The sequence below is a fragment of the Triturus cristatus genome, chromosome 8, assembly GCF_964204655.1.
Source record: "Triturus cristatus chromosome 8, aTriCri1.1, whole genome shotgun sequence".
Taxonomy (NCBI): Eukaryota; Metazoa; Chordata; class Amphibia; order Caudata; family Salamandridae; genus Triturus; species Triturus cristatus.
The window spans coordinates 56,809,101-56,827,707 of record NC_140591.1 but is presented as its reverse complement, the minus strand read 5'-3'; the positions used below and the strand labels follow the sequence as shown (position 1 = coordinate 56,827,707).

At 39.2% G+C, this 18,607-nt stretch overlaps 5 non-coding genes across 5 annotated transcripts; all 5 read right to left on the bottom strand.

Moving 5' to 3' along the window:
• Positions 1-1,229: 1,229 nt before the first annotated feature.
• On the bottom strand, positions 1,230-1,302 carry TRNAF-GAA (transfer RNA phenylalanine (anticodon GAA)). Its single transcript has one exon. It is a non-coding gene; the product is annotated as a tRNA-Phe (tRNA).
• Positions 1,303-2,398: 1,096 nt separating this feature from the next.
• TRNAF-GAA (transfer RNA phenylalanine (anticodon GAA)) lies at positions 2,399-2,471 on the bottom strand. The gene has a single exon. It is a non-coding gene; the product is annotated as a tRNA-Phe (tRNA).
• Positions 2,472-4,147: 1,676 nt separating this feature from the next.
• On the bottom strand, positions 4,148-4,220 carry TRNAF-GAA (transfer RNA phenylalanine (anticodon GAA)). The gene has a single exon. It is a non-coding gene; the product is annotated as a tRNA-Phe (tRNA).
• A 1,096-nt stretch (positions 4,221-5,316) lies between these two features.
• On the bottom strand, positions 5,317-5,389 carry TRNAF-GAA (transfer RNA phenylalanine (anticodon GAA)). Its single transcript has one exon. It is a non-coding gene; the product is annotated as a tRNA-Phe (tRNA).
• A 5,762-nt stretch (positions 5,390-11,151) lies between these two features.
• Positions 11,152-11,224, bottom strand: TRNAF-GAA (transfer RNA phenylalanine (anticodon GAA)). The gene has a single exon. It is a non-coding gene; the product is annotated as a tRNA-Phe (tRNA).
• Between the last annotated feature and the right edge of the window lie 7,383 nt (positions 11,225-18,607).

Here is an 18,607-nt window from a genome sequence, read left to right as displayed (position 1 = left end):
CTTGAGCTGATACCAAGAAATATTTTGTGAGAAGCAAGAAAGCTCTCAGACTTTTCCGAAACCCAGCATCGAACAAGGGACTTTTAGATTTTCAATCTAACACTCTCCCAACTGAGCTATTTCATCCAGCTGGCCATTTTGGCTTTCTGTTGTATTTTTGATAATTGTTAAAGATACATGCAGACCCTGGTCATTCTATCTGCATGTGCAGTTATGTGTTAAATTGTCCAATATTATTCAGCAGCTAAATTGGACTGATGGGTGAATTTCCTTTTTAGGAGCCAAGTTAGTTAGAAGATGTTTGTAAACTATGAATGGACTTATACTCAGACACACAGACCTATATGGCGAGGGTAGGCAAACTAGGTCATCTGACTACTAACAGTTTTGTATAAGGGGAACTCGAGGCTGATGCAGGCAAAGCTTTACTTTCAATTAAAGGAAGAATTGGCAAATAAAGCTGGTAAAGTTGAATACAAGAGAGGTGGAAGCAAGTTTGACAGAAAGACAGAATGTAAAAAATATGTTGAAATGGTTGTCTTATCGATCAGCTTGATAAAAGGTTTCGATCATTATAAACAACGTCAATATGAGTTGACTCCAAATAGCATTTGTGGCATGCAAAGCAGAAGTTCAAAATGAGCCTAAACCCGGGATTGAACCAGGGACCTTTAGATCTTCAGTCTACTGCTCTCCCAACTGAGCTATTTCATACAGCTAGCAATTTCGGCTTTCTGTTGTATTTTTTATAATTGTTAAAGATAAATGCAGAACCTGGTCACTCTATCTGCATGTGCAGTTATGTGTTAAATTGTCCAGTATTATTCAGTAGCTAAATTGGTCTGATGGGTGAATTTCCTTTTTAGGAGCCAAGTTAGTTAGATGATGTTTGTAAACTATGAATGGACTTATACTCAGAAACACAGACCTATATGGCGAGGGTCGGCAAGCTAGGTCATCTGACTACTAACAGTTTTGTATAAGGGGAACTGGAGGCTGATGCAGGCAAAGCTTTACTTTCAATTAAAGGAAGAATTGGGAAATAAAGGAGGCAAAGTTGAATACAAGAGAGGTGGAAGCAAGTTTGAAAGAAAGACAGAAAGTAAATAATATGTTGAATTAATTGTATTGTTGATTATCTTGATAAAAGGTTTTGATCATTATAAACAAAGTCAATATGAGTTCACTCAAAATAGTCTTTGTGGCATGCAAAGCAGAAGTTCAAAATGTGCCAAAACCCGGGATCGAACCAGGGACCTTTAGATCTTCAGTCTAACGCTCTCCCAACTGAGCTATTTCGGCCTGCCAGCAGCTATAGTATTCAGCCTCTTTTTTTGAACAATCCCAGAACAGAGATGCAGAACCTGGATTTTCAATCTGAGGTTAGAGCTGTGTTTTAATGTGTCCTGCATTGTTCAGCAGCTAACTGGTGAAATGGGTGAGTAGCGTTTTTGGGATAAATGTTAGGTCGTTTTTCTTTTAAAACTCTGAGTGGACCAGCACTGTATTACACAGACGTATGTCGCCTGAGTAGGTAAGCTATGTCATCTCAATACTGACAACTTTGTTCAAGGAGAAGTGAAAGCTGATGCAGACAAGAGTTTACTTTGAAAAAAGTATAAAATGGGATAAATTCGTCATCAAAGCTGATGGCAAGAGAGGTGGAAGCAAGTTTAGAAGGAGGACAGAAAGACAACTTTTTGTTGAAGTTATCATGTTGTTGATCAGTTGATAAAATATTTTGAGAAATAAAGAAAAAAAAACTAGAGCTGATTTCAAGAAATATTTTGCAAGAATGTAGGATCCCCTCGCACTGTGCTGAAAGTCAGGATTGAATCAGGTACCTTAAGCTCTTCAGTCTAACGATCTCCCAACTGAGATATTTCAGCCAACAAGTCCCTGTGGCCTCCTGATGTATTATTAATAATTGTAGACGATACATACAGAACCTGGTCATTCTATTTTCGTTTATAGTTATGTGTTAAAGTGTCCAGTATCATTCAGCAGGTAACTTGGTCTGATGAGTGAATATCCTTTTTAGGGGACAAGGTAGGTAGAATTTTTTTTTCTAAACTCTGAATTGACTTATACTCTGAAACACAGACCTATATGGCCAGGGTGTACAAGCTATGTCATCTGACTACTGACAGTTTTGTATAAGGGGAATTGGAGGCTGATGCAGGCAAAGCTTTACTTTAAAATAAAGCAAGAAGTTGCAAATAAATGAGGCATAGTTGAATACAAGAGAGGTGGAAGCAAGTTTGAAAGGAAGACAGAAAGTAAATAATATGTTGAATTGATTGTGTTGTTGATCAGATTGATAAAAGGTTTTGATAAAGAAGAGCGTTGATTTAACTCCAAACAGCTTTTGTGACATGAAAAGCAGAAGTTGACATTGTGCCGAAACCCGGGATTGAACCAGGGACCTTTAGATCTTCAGTCTAACGCTCTCCCAACTGAGCTATTTCGGCCTGCTGGTAGTTTGGGTCTTCATCCTTTCTTTTAAACTTCCCAAGAAAATAGATGCTCAACCTCATGCTAGAGCCATGTTTTAAGATGTCCTGTATCATTCATCAGTTAACGGGTGCAATAGGTAAATAGCATTTTTCGGATCCAGGTTAGGTAGCTTTTGTTTTTTACTCTGAATGGACTAGCACCATATTACACAGAGGTATTTGGCCTGAGTAGGTAAGCTATGTCATCTGAATACTGAAATCTGTGTTCAAGGAGAAGTGGAAGCTGATGCAGACAAGAGTTTACTTTACAAAAAAGCATGAAATAGGAAACATTTGTAGTCGAAGCTGAATGCAAGAGAGGTGGATGCAAAGTTAGAAGGAGGACAGAAAGACAATTCTATGTTGAATTGATCATGTTGTCGATCAGTTGATCAAATATTTTGATAAATAAAGAAAGAAAAACTTGAGCTGATACCAAGAAATATTTTGTGAGAAGCAAGAAACCTCTCAGACTTTTCCGAAACCCAGCATTGAACAAGGGACTTTTAGATTTTCAATCTAACACTCTCCCAACTGAGCTATTTCATCCAGCTGGCCATTGTGGCTTTCTGTTGTATTTTTGATAATTGTTAAAGATAAATGCAGACCCTGGTCATTCTATCTGCATGTGCAGTTATGTGTTAAATTGTCCAATATTATTCAGCAGCTAAATTGGTCTGATGGGTGAATTTCCTTTTTAGGAGCCAAGTTAGTTAGAAGATGTTTGTAAACTATGAATGGACTTATACTCAGACACACAGACCTATATGGCGAGGGTAGGCAAACTAGGTCATCTGACTACTAACAGTTTTGTATAAGGGGAACTCGAGGCTGATGCAGGACAAGCTTTACTTTCAATTAAAGGAAGAATTGGCAAATAAAGCAGGTAAAGTTGAATACAAGAGAGGTGGAAGCAAGTGTGACAGAAAGACAGAATGTAAAAAATATGTTGAAATGGTTGTTTTATCGATCAGCTTGATAAAAGGTTTCGATCATTATAAACAACGTCAATATGAGTTGACTCCAAATAGCATTTGTGGCATGCAAAGCAGAAGTTCAAAATGAGCCTAAACCCGGGATTGAACCAGGGACCTTTAGATCTTCAGTCTACTGCTCTCCCAACTGAGCTATTTCATCCAGCTGGCAATTTCGGCTTTCTGTTGTATTTTTTATAATTGTTAAAGATAAATGCAGAACCTGGTCACTCTATCTGCATGTGCAGTTATGTGTTAAATTGTCCAGTATTATTCAGTAGCTAAATTGGTCTGATGGGTGAATTTCCTTTTTAGGAGCAAAGTTAGTTAGATGATGTTTGTAAACTATGAATGGACTTATACTCAGAAACACAGACCTATATGGCGAGGGTCGGCAAGCTAGGTCATCTGACTACTAACAGTTTTGATTAAGGGGAACTGGAGGCTGATGCAGGCAAAGCTTTACTTTCAATTAAAGGAAGAATTGGGAAATAAAGGAGGCAAAGTTGAATACAAGAGAGGTGGAAGCAAGTTTGAAAGAAAGACAGGAAGTAAATAATATGTTGAATTAATTGTATTGTTGATTATCTTGATAAAAGGTTTTGATCATTATAAACAAAGTCAATATGAGTTGACTCAAAATAGTCTTTGTGGCATGCAAAGCAGAAGTTCAAAATGTGCCAAAACCCGGGATCGAACCAGGGACCTTTAGATCTTCAGTCTAACGCTCTCCCAACTGAGCTATTTCGGCCTGCCAGCAGCTATAGTATTCAGCCTCTTTTTTTGAACAATCCCAGAACAGAAATGCAGAACCTGGATTTTCAATCTGAGGTTAGAGCTGTGTTTTAATGTGTCCTGCATTGTTCAGCAGCTAACTGGTGAAATGGGTGAGTAGCGTTTTTGGGATAAATGTTAGGTCGTTTTTCTTTTAAAACTCTGAGTGGACCAGCACTGTATTACACAGACGTATGTCGCCTGAGTAGGTAAGCTATGTCATCTCAATACTGACAACTTTGTTCAAGGAGAAGTGAAAGCTGAAGCAGACAAGAGTTTACTTTGAAAAAAGTATAAAATGGGATAAATTCGTCATCAAAGCTGATGGCAAGAGAGGTGGAAGCAAGTTTAGAAGGAGGACAGAAAGACAACTTTTTGTTGAAGTTATCATGTTGTTGATCAGTTGATAAAATATTTTGAGAAATAAAGAAAAAAAAACTAGAGCTGATTTCAAGAAATATTTTGCAAGAATGTAGGATCCCCTCGCACTGTGCTGAAAGTCAGGATTGAATCAGGTACCTTAAGCTCTTCAGTCTAACGATCTCCCAACTGAGATATTTCAGCCAACAAGTCCCTGTGGCCTCCTGATGTATTATTAATAATTGTAGACGATACATACAGAACCTGGTCATTCTATTTTCGTTTATAGTTATGTGTTAAAGTGTCCAGTATCATTCAGCAGGTAACTTGGTCTGATGAGTGAATATCCTTTTTAGGGGACAAGGTAGGTAGAATTTTTTTTTCTAAACTCTGAATTGACTTATACTCTGAAACACAGACCTATATGGCCAGGGTGTACAAGCTATGTCATCTGACTACTGACAGTTTTGTATAAGGGGAATTGGAGGCTGATGCAGGCAAAGCTTTACTTTAAAATAAAGCAAGAAGTTGCAAATAAATGAGGCATAGTTGAATACAAGAGAGGTGGAAGCAAGTTTGAAAGGAAGACAGAAAGTAAATAATATGTTGAATTGATTGTGTTGTTGATCAGATTGATAAAAGGTTTTGATAAAGAAGAGCGTTCATTTAACTCCAAACAGCTTTTGTGACATGAAAAGCAGAAGTTGAAATTGTGCCGAAACCCGGGATTGAACCAGGGACCTTTAGATCTTCAGTCTAACGCTCTCCCAACTGAGCTATTTCGGCCTGCTGGTAGTTTGGGTCTTCATCCTTTCTTTTAAACTTCCCAAGAAAATAGATGCTCAACCTCATGCTAGAGCTATGTTTTAAGATGTCCTGTATCATTCATCAGTTAACGGGTGCAATAGGTAAATAGCATTTTTCGGATCCAGGTTAGGTAGCTTTTGTTTTTTACTCTGAATGGACTAGCACCATATTACACAGAGGTATTTGGCCTGAGTAGGTAAGCTATGTCATCTGAATACTGAAATCTGTGTTCAAGGAGAAGTGGAAGCTGATGCAGACAAGAGTTTACTTTAGAAAAAAGCATGAAATAGGAAACATTTGTAGTCGAAGCTGAATGCAAGAGAGGTGGAAGCAAATTTAGAAGGAGGACAGAAAGACAATTCTATGTTGAATTGATCATGTTGTCGATCAGTTGATCAAATATTTTGATAAATAAAGAAAGAAAAACTTGAGCTGATACCAAGAAATATTTTGTGAGAAGCAAGAAACCTCTCAGACTTTTCCGAAACCCAGCATTGAACAAGGGACTTTTAGATTTTCAATCTAACACTCTCCCAACTGAGCTATTTCATCCAGCTGGCCATTTTGGCTTTCTGTTGTATTTTTGATAATTGTTAAAGATAAATGCAGACCCTGGTCATTCTATCTGCATGTGCAGTTATGTGTTAAATTGTCCAATATTATTCAGCAGCTAAATTGGTCTGATGGGTGAATTTCCTTTTTAGGAGCCAAGTTAGTTAGAAGATGTTTGTAAACTATGAATGGACTTATACTCAGACACACAGACCTATATGGCGAGGGTAGGCAAACTAGGTCATCTGACTACTAACGGTTTTGTATAAGGGGAACTCGAGGCTGATGCAGGCAAAGCTTTACTTTCAATTAAAGGAAGAATTGCCAAATAAAGCAGGTAAAGTTGAATACAAGAGAGGTGGAAGCAAGTTTGACAGAAAGACAGAATGTAAAAAATATGTTGAAATGGTTGTTTTATCGATCAGCTTGATAAAAGGTTCCGATCATTATAAACAACGTCAATATGAGTTGACTCCAAATAGCATTTGTGGCATGCAAAGCAGAAGTTCAAAATGAGCCTAAACCCGGGATTGAACCAGGGACCTTTAGATCTTCAGTCTACTGCTCTCTCAACTGAGCTATTTCATCCAGCTGGCAATTTCAGCATTCTGTTGTATTTTTTATAATTGTTAAAGATAAATGCAGAACCTGGTCACTCTATCTGCATGTGCAGTTATGTGTTAAATTGTCCAGTATTATTCAGTAGCTAAATTGGTCTGATGGGTGAATTTCCTTTTTAGGAGCCAAGTTAGTTAGATGATGTTTGTAAACTATGAATGGACTTATACTCAGAAACACAGACCTATATGGCGAGGGTCGGCAAGCTAGGTCATCTGACTACTAACAGTTTTGATTAAGGGGAACTGGAGGCTGATGCAGGCAAAGCTTTACTTTCAATTAAAGGAAGAATTGGGAAATAAAGGAGGCAAAGTTGAATACAAGAGAGGTGGAAGCAAGTTTGAAAGAAAGACAGAAAGTAAATAATATGTTGAATTAATTGTATTGTCGATTATCTTGATAAAAGGTTTTGATCATTATAAACAAAGTCAATATGAGTTGACTCAAAATAGTCTTTGTGGCATGCAAAGCAGAAGTTCAAAATGTGCCGAAACCCAGGATCGAACCAGGGACCTTTAGATCTTCAGTCTAACGCTCTCCCAACTGAGCTATTTCGGCCTGCCAGCAGCTATAGTATTCAGCCTCTTTTTTTGAACAATCCCAGAACAGAGATGCAGAACCTGGATTTTCAATCTGAGGTTAGAGCTGTGTTTTAATGTGTCCTGCATTGTTCAGCAGCTAACTGGTGAAATGGGTGAGTAGCGTTTTTGGGATAAATGTTAGGTCGTTTTTCTTTTAAAACTCTGAGTGGACCAGCACTGTATTACACAGACGTATGTCGCCTGAGTAGGTAAGCTATGTCATCTCAATACTGACAACTTTGTTCAAGGAGAAGTGAAAGCTGATGCAGACAAGAGTTTACTTTGAAAAAAGTATAAAATGGGATAAATTCGTCATCAAAGCTGATGGCAAGAGAGGTGGAAGCAAGTTTAGAAGGAGGACAGAAAGACAACTTTTTGTTGAAGTTATCATGTTGTTGATCAGTTGATAAAATATTTTGAGAAATAAAGAAAAAAAAACTAGAGCTGATTTCAAGAAATATTTTGCAAGAATGTAGGATCCCCTCGCACTGTGCTGAAAGTCAGGATTGAATCAGGTACCTTAAGCTCTTCAGTCTAACGATCTCCCAACTGAGATATTTCAGCCAACAAGTCCCTGTGGCCTCCTGATGTATTATTAATAATTGTAGACGATACATACAGAACCTGGTCATTCTATTTTCGTTTATAGTTATGTGTTAAAGTGTCCAGTATCATTCAGCAGGTAACTTGGTCTGATGAGTGAATATCCTTTTTAGGGGACAAGGTAGGTAGAATTTTTTTTTCTAAACTCTGAATTGACTTATACTCTGAAACACAGACCTATATGGCCAGGGTGTACAAGCTATGTCATCTGACTACTGACAGTTTTGTATAAGGGGAATTGGAGGCTGATGCAGGCAAAGCTTTACTTTAAAATAAAGCAAGAAGTTGCAAATAAATGAGGCATAGTTGAATACAAGAGAGGTGGAAGCAAGTTTGAAAGGAAGACAGAAAGTAAATAATATGTTGAATTGATTGTGTTGTTGATCAGATTGATAAAAGGTTTTGATAAAGAAGAGCGTTGATTTAACTCCAAACAGCTTTTGTGACATGAAAAGCAGAAGTTGAAATTGTGCCGAAACCCGGGATTGAACCAGGGACCTTTGGATCTTCAGTCTAACGCTCTCCCAACTGAGCTATTTCGGCCTGCTGGTAGTTTGGGTCTTCATCCTTTCTTTTAAACTTCCCAAGAAAATAGATGCTCAACCTCATGCTAGAGCTATGTTTTAAGATGTCCTGTATCATTCATCAGTTAACGGGTGCAATAGGTAAATAGCATTTTTCGGATCCAGGTTAGATAGCTTTTGTTTTTTACTCTGAATGGACTAGCACCATATTACACAGAGGTATTTGGCCTGAGTAGGTAAGCTACGTCATCTGAATACTGAAATCTGTGTTCAAGGAGAAGTGGAAGCTGATGCAGACAAGAGTTTACTTTACAAAAAAGCATGAAATAGGAAACATTTGTAGTCGAAGCTGAATGCAAGAGAGGTGGAAGCAAATTTAGAAGGAGGACAGAAAGACAATTCTATGTTGAATTGATCATGTTGTCGATCAGTTGATCAAATATTTTGATAAATAAAGAAAGAAAAACTTGAGCTGATACCAAGAAATATTTTGTGAGAAGCAAGAAACCTCTCAGACTTTTCCGAAACCCAGCATTGAACAAGGGACTTTTAGATTTTCAATCTAACACTCTCCCAACTGAGCTATTTCATCCAGCTGGCCATTTTGGCTTTCTGTTGTATTTTTGATAATTGTTAAAGATAAATGCAGACCCTGGTCATTCTATCTGCATGTGCAGTTATGTGTTAAATTGTCCAATATTATTCAGCAGCTAAATTGGTCTGATGGGTGAATTTCCTTTTTAGGAGCCAAGTTAGTTAGAAGATGTTTGTAAACTATGAATGGACTTATACTCAGACACACAGACCTATATGGCGAGGGTAGGCAAACTAGGTCATCTGACTACTAACGGTTTTGTATAAGGGGAACTCGAGGCTGATGCAGGCAAAGCTTTACTTTCAATTAAAGGAAGAATTGGCAAATAAAGCAGGTAAAGTTGAATACAAGAGAGGTGGAAGCAAGTTTGACAGAAAGACAGAATGTAAAAAATATGTTGAAATGGTTGTTTTATCGATCAGCTTGATAAAAGGTTTCGATCATTATAAACAACGTCAATATGAGTTGACTCCAAATAGCATTTGTGGCATGCAAAGCAGAAGTTCAAAATGAGCCTAAACCCGGGATTGAACCAGGGACCTTTAGATCTTCAGTCTACTGCTCTCTCAACTGAGCTATTTCATCCAGCTGGCCATTTCGGCTTTCTGTTGTATTTTTTATAATTGTTAAAGATAAATGCAGAACCTGGTCACTCTATCTGCATGTGCAGTTATGTGTTAAATTGTCCAGTATTATTCAGTAGCTAAATTGGTCTGACGGGTGAATTTCCTTTTTAGGAGCCAAGTTAGTTAGATGATGTTTGTAAACTATGAATGGACTTATACTCAGAAACACAGACCTATATGGCGAGGGTCGGCAAGCTAGGTCATCTGACTACTAACAGTTTTGATTAAGGGGAACTGGAGGCTGATGCAGGCAAAGCTTTACTTTCAATTAAAGGAAGAATTGGGAAATAAAGGAGGCAAAGTTGAATACAAGAGAGGTGGAAGCAAGTTTGAAAGAAAGACAGAAAGTAAATAATATGTTGAATTAATTGTATTGTCGATTATCTTGATAAAAGGTTTTGATCATTATAAACAAAGTCAATATGAGTTGACTCAAAATAGTCTTTGTGGCATGCAAAGCAGAAGTTCAAAATGTGCCGAAACCCAGGATCGAACCAGGGACCTTTAGATCTTCAGTCTAACGCTCTCCCAACTGAGCTATTTCGGCCTGCCAGCAGCTATAGTATTCAGCCTCTTTTTTTGAACAATCCCAGAACAGAGATGCAGAACCTGGATTTTCAATCTGAGGTTAGAGCTGTGTTTTAATGTGTCCTGCATTGTTCAGCAGCTAACTGGTGAAATGGGTGAGTAGCGTTTTTGGGATAAATGTTAGGTCGTTTTTCTTTTAAAACTCTGAGTGGACCAGCACTGTATTACACAGACGTATGTCGCCTGAGTAGGTAAGCTATGTCATCTCAATACTGACAACTTTGTTCAAGGAGAAGTGAAAGCTGATGCAGACAAGAGTTTACTTTGAAAAAAGTATAAAATGGGATAAATTCGTCATCAAAGCTGATGGCAAGAGAGGTGGAAGCAAGTTTAGAAGGAGGACAGAAAGACAACTTTTTGTTGAAGTTATCATGTTGTTGATCAGTTGATAAAATATTTTGAGAAATAAAGAAAAAAAACTAGAGCTGATTTCAAGAAATATTTTGCAAGAATGTAGGATCCCCTCGCACTGTGCTGAAAGTCAGGATTGAATCAGGTACCTTAAGCTCTTCAGTCTAACGATCTCCCAACTGAGATATTTCAGCCAACAAGTCCCTGTGGCCTCCTGATGTATTATTAATAATTGTAGACGATACATACAGAACCTGGTCATTCTATTTTCGTTTATAGTTATGTGTTAAAGTGTCCAGTATCATTCAGCAGGTAACTTGGTCTGATGAGTGAATATCCTTTTTAGGGGACAAGGTAGGTAGAATTTTTTTTTCTAAACTCTGAATTGACTTATACTCTGAAACACAGACCTATATGGCCAGGGTGTACAAGCTATGTCATCTGACTACTGACAGTTTTGTATAAGGGGAATTGGAGGCTGATGCAGGCAAAGCTTTACTTTAAAATAAAGCAAGAAGTTGCAAATAAATGAGGCATAGTTGAATACAAGAGAGGTGGAAGCAAGTTTGAAAGGAAGACAGAAAGTAAATAATATGTTGAATTGATTGTGTTGTTGATCAGATTGATAAAAGGTTTTGATAAAGAAGAGCGTTGATTTAACTCCAAACAGCTTTTGTGACATGAAAACCAGAAGTTGACATTGTGCCGAAACCCGGGATTGAACCAGGGACCTTTAGATCTTCAGTCTAACGCTCTCCCAACTGAGCTATTTCGGCCTGCTGGTAGTTTGGGTCTTCATCCTTTCTTTTAAACTTCCCAAGAAAATAGATGCTCAACCTCATGCTAGAGCTATGTTTTAAGATGTCCTGTATCATTCATCAGTTAACGGGTGCAATAGGTAAATAGCATTTTTCGGATCCAGGTTAGGTAGCTTTTGTTTTTTACTCTGAATGGACTAGCACCATATTACACAGAGGTATTTGGCCTGAGTAGGTAAGCTATGTCATCTGAATACTGAAATCTGTGTTCAAGGAGAAGTGGAAGCTGATGCAGACAAGAGTTTACTTTAGAAAAAAGCATGAAATAGGAAACATTTGTAGTCGAAGCTGAATGCAAGAGAGGTGGAAGCAAATTTAGAAGGAGGACAGAAAGACAATTCTATGTTGAATTGATCATGTTGTCGATCAGTTGATCAAATATTTTGATAAATAAAGAAAGAAAAACTTGAGCTGATACCAAGAAATATTTTGTGAGAAGCAAGAAACCTCTCAGACTTTTCCGAAACCCAGCATTGAACAAGGGACTTTTAGATTTTCAATCTAACACTCTCCCAACTGAGCTATTTCATCCAGCTGGCCATTGTGGCTTTCTGTTGTATTTTTGATAATTGTTAAAGATAAATGCAGACCCTGGTCATTCTATCTGCATGTGCAGTTATGTGTTAAATTGTCCAATATTATTCAGCAGCTAAATTGGTCTGATGGGTGAATTTCCTTTTTAGGAGCCAAGTTAGTTAGAAGATGTTTGTAAACTATGAATGGACTTATACTCAGACACTACATTATCCAGAATTCTTTGGGGCTATTTGCTAGTATGACGAGCAGTGTCGCGACCCACTACGTAAACTATTTAAAGCTCTTTCGAGCGACTTTGGGCTGACGAGCCTGGTGTCTGCACCTGCGCGCCTTGAAAGGTACTTTACCTATATATTTTGGCAGTCTACTTGGCACCCCGCATACCTACCTGCTCCCTGCTGACGAGAGGCAATTACCTCGAAACACGTGTCCAGGGATGGCATTATTTCACATACTCGTGGCAAAGGCGTACTCACCGCTGCCACTACATTATCCAGAATTCTTTGGGGCTATTTGCTAGTATGACGAGCAGTGTCGCGACCCACTACGTAAACTATTTAAAGCTCTTTCGAGCGACTTTGGGCTGACGAGCCTGGTGTCTGCACCTGCGCGCCTTGAAAGGTACTTTACCTATATATTTTGGCAGTCTACTTGGCACCCCGCATACCTACCTGCTCCCTGCTGACGAGAGGCAATTACCTCGAAACACGTGTCCAGGGATGGCATTATTTCACATACTCGTGGCAAAGGCGTACTCACCGCTGCCACTACATTATCCAGAATTCTTTGGGGCTATTTGCTAGTATGACGAGCAGTGTCGCGACCCACTACGTAAACTATTTAAAGCTCTTTCGAGCGACTTTGGGCTGACGAGCCTGGTGTCTGCACCTGCGCGCCTTGAAAGGTACTTTACCTATATATTTTGGCAGTCTACTTGGCACCCCGCATACCTACCTGCTCCCTGCTGACGAGAGGCAATTACCTCGAAACACGTGTCCAGGGATGGCATTATTTCACATACTCGTGGCAAAGGCGTACTCACCGCTGCCACTACATTATCCAGAATTCTTTGGGGCTATTTGCTAGTATGACGAGCAGTGTCGCGACCCACTACGTAAACTATTTAAAGCTCTTTCGAGCGACTTTGGGCTGACGAGCCTGGTGTCTGCACCTGCGCGCCTTGAAAGGTACTTTACCTATATATTTTGGCAGTCTACTTGGCACCCCGCATACCTACCTGCTCCCTGCTGACGAGAGGCAATTACCTCGAAACACGTGTCCAGGGATGGCATTATTTCACATACTCGTGGCAAAGGCGTACTCACCGCTGCCACTACATTATCCAGAATTCTTTGGGGCTATTTGCTAGTATGACGAGCAGTGTCGCGACCCACTACGTAAACTATTTAAAGCTCTTTCGAGCGACTTTGGGCTGACGAGCCTGGTGTCTGCACCTGCGCGCCTTGAAAGGTACTTTACCTATATATTTTGGCAGTCTACTTGGCACCCCGCATACCTACCTGCTCCCTGCTGACGAGAGGCAATTACCTCGAAACACGTGTCCAGGGATGGCATTATTTCACATACTCGTGGCAAAGGCGTACTCACCGCTGCCACTACATTATCCAGAATTCTTTGGGGCTATTTGCTAGTATGACGAGCAGTGTCGCGACCCACTACGTAAACTATTTAAAGCTCTTTCGAGCGACTTTGGGCTGACGAGCCTGGTGTCTGCACCTGCGCGCCTTGAAAGGTACTTTACCTATATATTTTGGCAGTCTACTTGGCACCCCGCATACCTACCTGCTCCCTGCTGACGAGAGGCAATTACCTCGAAACACGTGTCCAGGGATGGCATTATTTCACATACTCGTGGCAAAGGCGTACTCACCGCTGCCACTACATTATCCAGAATTCTTTGGGGCTATTTGCTAGTATGACGAGCAGTGTCGCGACCCACTACGTAAACTATTTAAAGCTCTTTCGAGCGACTTTGGGCTGACGAGCCTGGTGTCTGCACCTGCGCGCCTTGAAAGGTACTTTACCTATATATTTTGGCAGTCTACTTGGCACCCCGCATACCTACCTGCTCCCTGCTGACGAGAGGCAATTACCTCGAAACACGTGTCCAGGGATGGCATTATTTCACATACTCGTGGCAAAGGCGTACTCACCGCTGCCACTACATTATCCAGAATTCTTTGGGGCTATTTGCTAGTATGACGAGCAGTGTCGCGACCCACTACGTAAATTATACTCAGACACACAGACCTATATGGCGAGGGTAGGCAAACTAGGTCATCTGACTACTAACGGTTTTGTATAAGGGGAACTCGAGGCTGATGCAGGCAAAGCTTTACTTTCAATTAAAGGAAGAATTGCCAAATAAAGCAGGTAAAGTTGAATACAAGAGAGGTGGAAGCAAGTTTGACAGAAAGACAGAATGTAAAAAATATGTTGAAATGGTTGTTTTATCGATCAGCTTGATAAAAGGTTCCGATCATTATAAACAACGTCAATATGAGTTGACTCCAAATAGCATTTGTGGCATGCAAAGCAGAAGTTCAAAATGAGCCTAAACCCGGGATTGAACCAGGGACCTTTAGATCTTCAGTCTACTGCTCTCCCAACTGAGCTATTTCATCCAGCTGGCAATTTCAGCATTCTGTTGTATTTTTTATAATTGTTAAAGATAAATGCAGAACCTGGTCACTCTATCTGCATGTGCAGTTATGTGTTAAATTGTCCAGTATTATTCAGTAGCTAAATTGGTCTGATGGGTGAATTTCCTTTTTAGGAGCCAAGTTAGTTAGATGATGTTTGTAAACTATGAATGGACTTATACTCAGAAACACAGACCTATATGGCGAGGGTCGGCAAGCTAGGTCATCTGACTACTAACAGTTTTGATTAAGGGGAACTGGAGGCTGATGCAGGCAAAGCTTTACTTTCAATTAAAGGAAGAATTGGGAAATAAAGGAGGCAAAGTTGAATACAAGAGAGGTGGAAGCAAGTTTGAAAGAAAGACAGAAAGTAAATAATATGTTGAATTAATTGTATTGTCGATTATCTTGATAAAAGGTTTTGATCATTATAAACAAAGTCAATATGAGTTGACTCAAAATAGTCTTTGTGGCATGCAAAGCAGAAGTTCAAAATGTGCCGAAACCCAGGATCGAACCAGGGACCTTTAGATCTTCAGTCTAACGCTCTCCCAACTGAGCTATTTCGGCCTGCCAGCAGCTATAGTATTCAGCCTCTTTTTTTGAACAATCCCAGAACAGAGATGCAGAACCTGGATTTTCAATCTGAGGTTAGAGCTGTGTTTTAATGTGTCCTGCATTGTTCAGCAGCTAACTGGTGAAATGGGTGAGTAGCGTTTTTGGGATAAATGTTAGGTCGTTTTTCTTTTAAAACTCTGAGTGGACCAGCACTGTATTACACAGACGTATGTCGCCTGAGTAGGTAAGCTATGTCATCTCAATACTGACAACTTTGTTCAAGGAGAAGTGAAAGCTGATGCAGACAAGAGTTTACTTTGAAAAAAGTATAAAATGGGATAAATTCGTCATCAAAGCTGATGGCAAGAGAGGTGGAAGCAAGTTTAGAAGGAGGACAGAAAGACAACTTTTTGTTGAAGTTATCATGTTGTTGATCAGTTGATAAAATATTTTGAGAAATAAAGAAAAAAAAACTAGAGCTGATTTCAAGAAATATTTTGCAAGAATGTAGGATCCCCTCGCACTGTGCTGAAAGTCAGGATTGAATCAGGTACCTTAAGCTCTTCAGTCTAACGATCTCCCAACTGAGATATTTCAGCCAACAAGTCCCTGTGGCCTCCTGATGTATTATTAATAATTGTAGACGATACATACAGAACCTGGTCATTCTATTTTCGTTTATAGTTATGTGTTAAAGTGTCCAGTATCATTCAGCAGGTAACTTGGTCTGATGAGTGAATATCCTTTTTAGGGGACAAGGTAGGTAGAATTTTTTTTTCTAAACTCTGAATTGACTTATACTCTGAAACACAGACCTATATGGCCAGGGTGTACAAGCTATGTCATCTGACTACTGACAGTTTTGTATAAGGGGAATTGGAGGCTGATGCAGGCAAAGCTTTACTTTAAAATAAAGCAAGAAGTTGCAAATAAATGAGGCATAGTTGAATACAAGAGAGGTGGAAGCAAGTTTGAAAGGAAGACAGAAAGTAAATAATATGTTGAATTGATTGTGTTGTTGATCAGATTGATAAAAGGTTTTGATAAAGAAGAGCGTTGATTTAACTCCAAACAGCTTTTGTGACATGAAAAGCAGAAGTTGAAATTGTGCCGAAACCCGGGATTGAACCAGGGACCTTTGGATCTTCAGTCTAACGCTCTCCCAACTGAGCTATTTCGGCCTGCTGGTAGTTTGGGTCTTCATCCTTTCTTTTAAACTTCCCAAGAAAATAGATGCTCAACCTCATGCTAGAGCTATGTTTTAAGATGTCCTGTATCATTCATCAGTTAACGGGTGCAATAGGTAAATAGCATTTTTCGGATCCAGGTTAGATAGCTTTTGTTTTTTACTCTGAATGGACTAGCACCATATTACACAGAGGTATTTGGCCTGAGTAGGTAAGCTACGTCATCTGAATACTGAAATCTGTGTTCAAGGAGAAGTGGAAGCTGATGCAGACAAGAGTTTACTTTACAAAAAAGCATGAAATAGGAAACATTTGTAGTCGAAGCTGAATGCAAGAGAGGTGGAAGCAAATTTAGAAGGAGGACAGAAAGACAATTCTATGTTGAATTGATCATGTTGTCGATCAGTTGATCAAATATTTTGATAAATAAAGAAAGAAAAACTTGAGCTGATACCAAGAAATATTTTGTGAGAAGCAAGAAACCTCTCAGACTTTTCCGAAACCCAGCATTGAACAAGGGACTTTTAGATTTTCAATCTAACACTCTCCCAACTGAGCTATTTCATCCAGCTGGCCATTTTGGCTTTCTGTTGTATTTTTGATAATTGTTAAAGATAAATGCAGACCCTGGTCATTCTATCTGCATGTGCAGTTATGTGTTAAATTGTCCAATATAATTCAGCAGCTAAATTGGTCTGATGGGTGAATTTCCTTTTTAGGAGCCAAGTTAGTTAGAAGATGTTTGTAAACTATGAATGGACTTATACTCAGACACACAGACCTATATGGCGAGGGTAGGCAAACTAGGTCATCTGACTACTAACGGTTTTGTATAAGGGGAACTCGAGGCTGATGCAGGCAAAGCTTTACTTTCAATTAAAGGAAGAATTGGCAAATAAAGCAGGTAAAGTTGAATACAAGAGAGGTGGAAGCAAGTTTGACAGAAAGACAGAATGTAAAAAATATGTTGAAATGGTTGTTTTATCGATCAGCTTGATAAAAGGTTTCGATCATTATAAACAACGTCAATATGAGTTGACTCCAAATAGCATTTGTGGCATGCAAAGCAGAAGTTCAAAATGAGCCTAAACCCGGGATTGAACCAGGGACCTTTAGATCTTCAGTCTACTGCTCTCTCAACTGAGCTATTTCATCCAGCTGGCCATTTCGGCTTTCTGTTGTATTTTTTATAATTGTTAAAGATAAATGCAGAACCTGGTCACTCTATCTGCATGTGCAGTTATGTGTTAAATTGTCCAGTATTATTCAGTAGCTAAATTGGTCTGACGGGTGAATTTCCTTTTTAGGAGCCAAGTTAGTTAGATGATGTTTGTAAACTATGAATGGACTTATACTCAGAAACACAGACCTATATGGCGAGGGTCGGCAAGCTAGGTCATCTGACTACTAACAGTTTTGATTAAGGGGAACTGGAGGCTGATGCAGGCAAAGCTTTACTTTCAATTAAAGGAAGAATTGGGAAATAAAGGAGGCAAAGTTGAATACAAGAGAGGTGGAAGCAAGTTTGAAAGAAAGACAGAAAGTAAATAATATGTTGAATTAATTGTATTGTCGATTATCTTGATAAAAGGTTTTGATCATTATAAACAAAGTCAATATGAGTTGACTCAAAATAGTCTTTGTGGCATGCAAAGCAGAAGTTCAAAATGTGCCGAAACCCAGGATCGAACCAGGGACCTTTAGATCTTCAGTCTAACGCTCTCCCAACTGAGCTATTTCGGCCTGCCAGCAGCTATAGTATTCAGCCTCTTTTTTTGAACAATCCCAGAACAGAGATGCAGAACCTGGATTTTCAATCTGAGGTTAGAGCTGTGTTTTAATGTGTCCTGCATTGTTCAGCAGCTAACTGGTGAAATGGGTGAGTAGCGTTTTTGGGATAAATGTTAGGTCGTTTTTCTTTTAAAACTGTGAGTGGACCAGCACTGTATTACACAGACGTATGTCGCCTGAGTAGGTAAGCTATGTCATCTCAATACTGACAACTTTGTTCAAGGAGAAGTGAAAGCTGATGCAGACAAGAGTTTACTTTGAAAAAAGTATAAAATGGGATAAATTCGTCATCAAAGCTGATGGCAAGAGAGGTGGAAGCAAGTTTAGAAGGAGGACAGAAAGACAACTTTTTGTTGAAGTTATCATGTTGTTGATCAGTTGATAAAATATTTTGAGAAATAAAGAAAAAAAACTAGAGCTGATTTCAAGAAATATTTTGCAAGAATGTAGGATCCCCTCGCACTGTGCTGAAAGTCAGGATTGAATCAGGTACCTTAAGCTCTTCAGTCTAACGATCTCCCAACTGAGATATTTCAGCCAACAAGTCCCTGTGGCCTCCTGATGTATTATTAATAATTGTAGACGATACATACAGAACCTGGTCA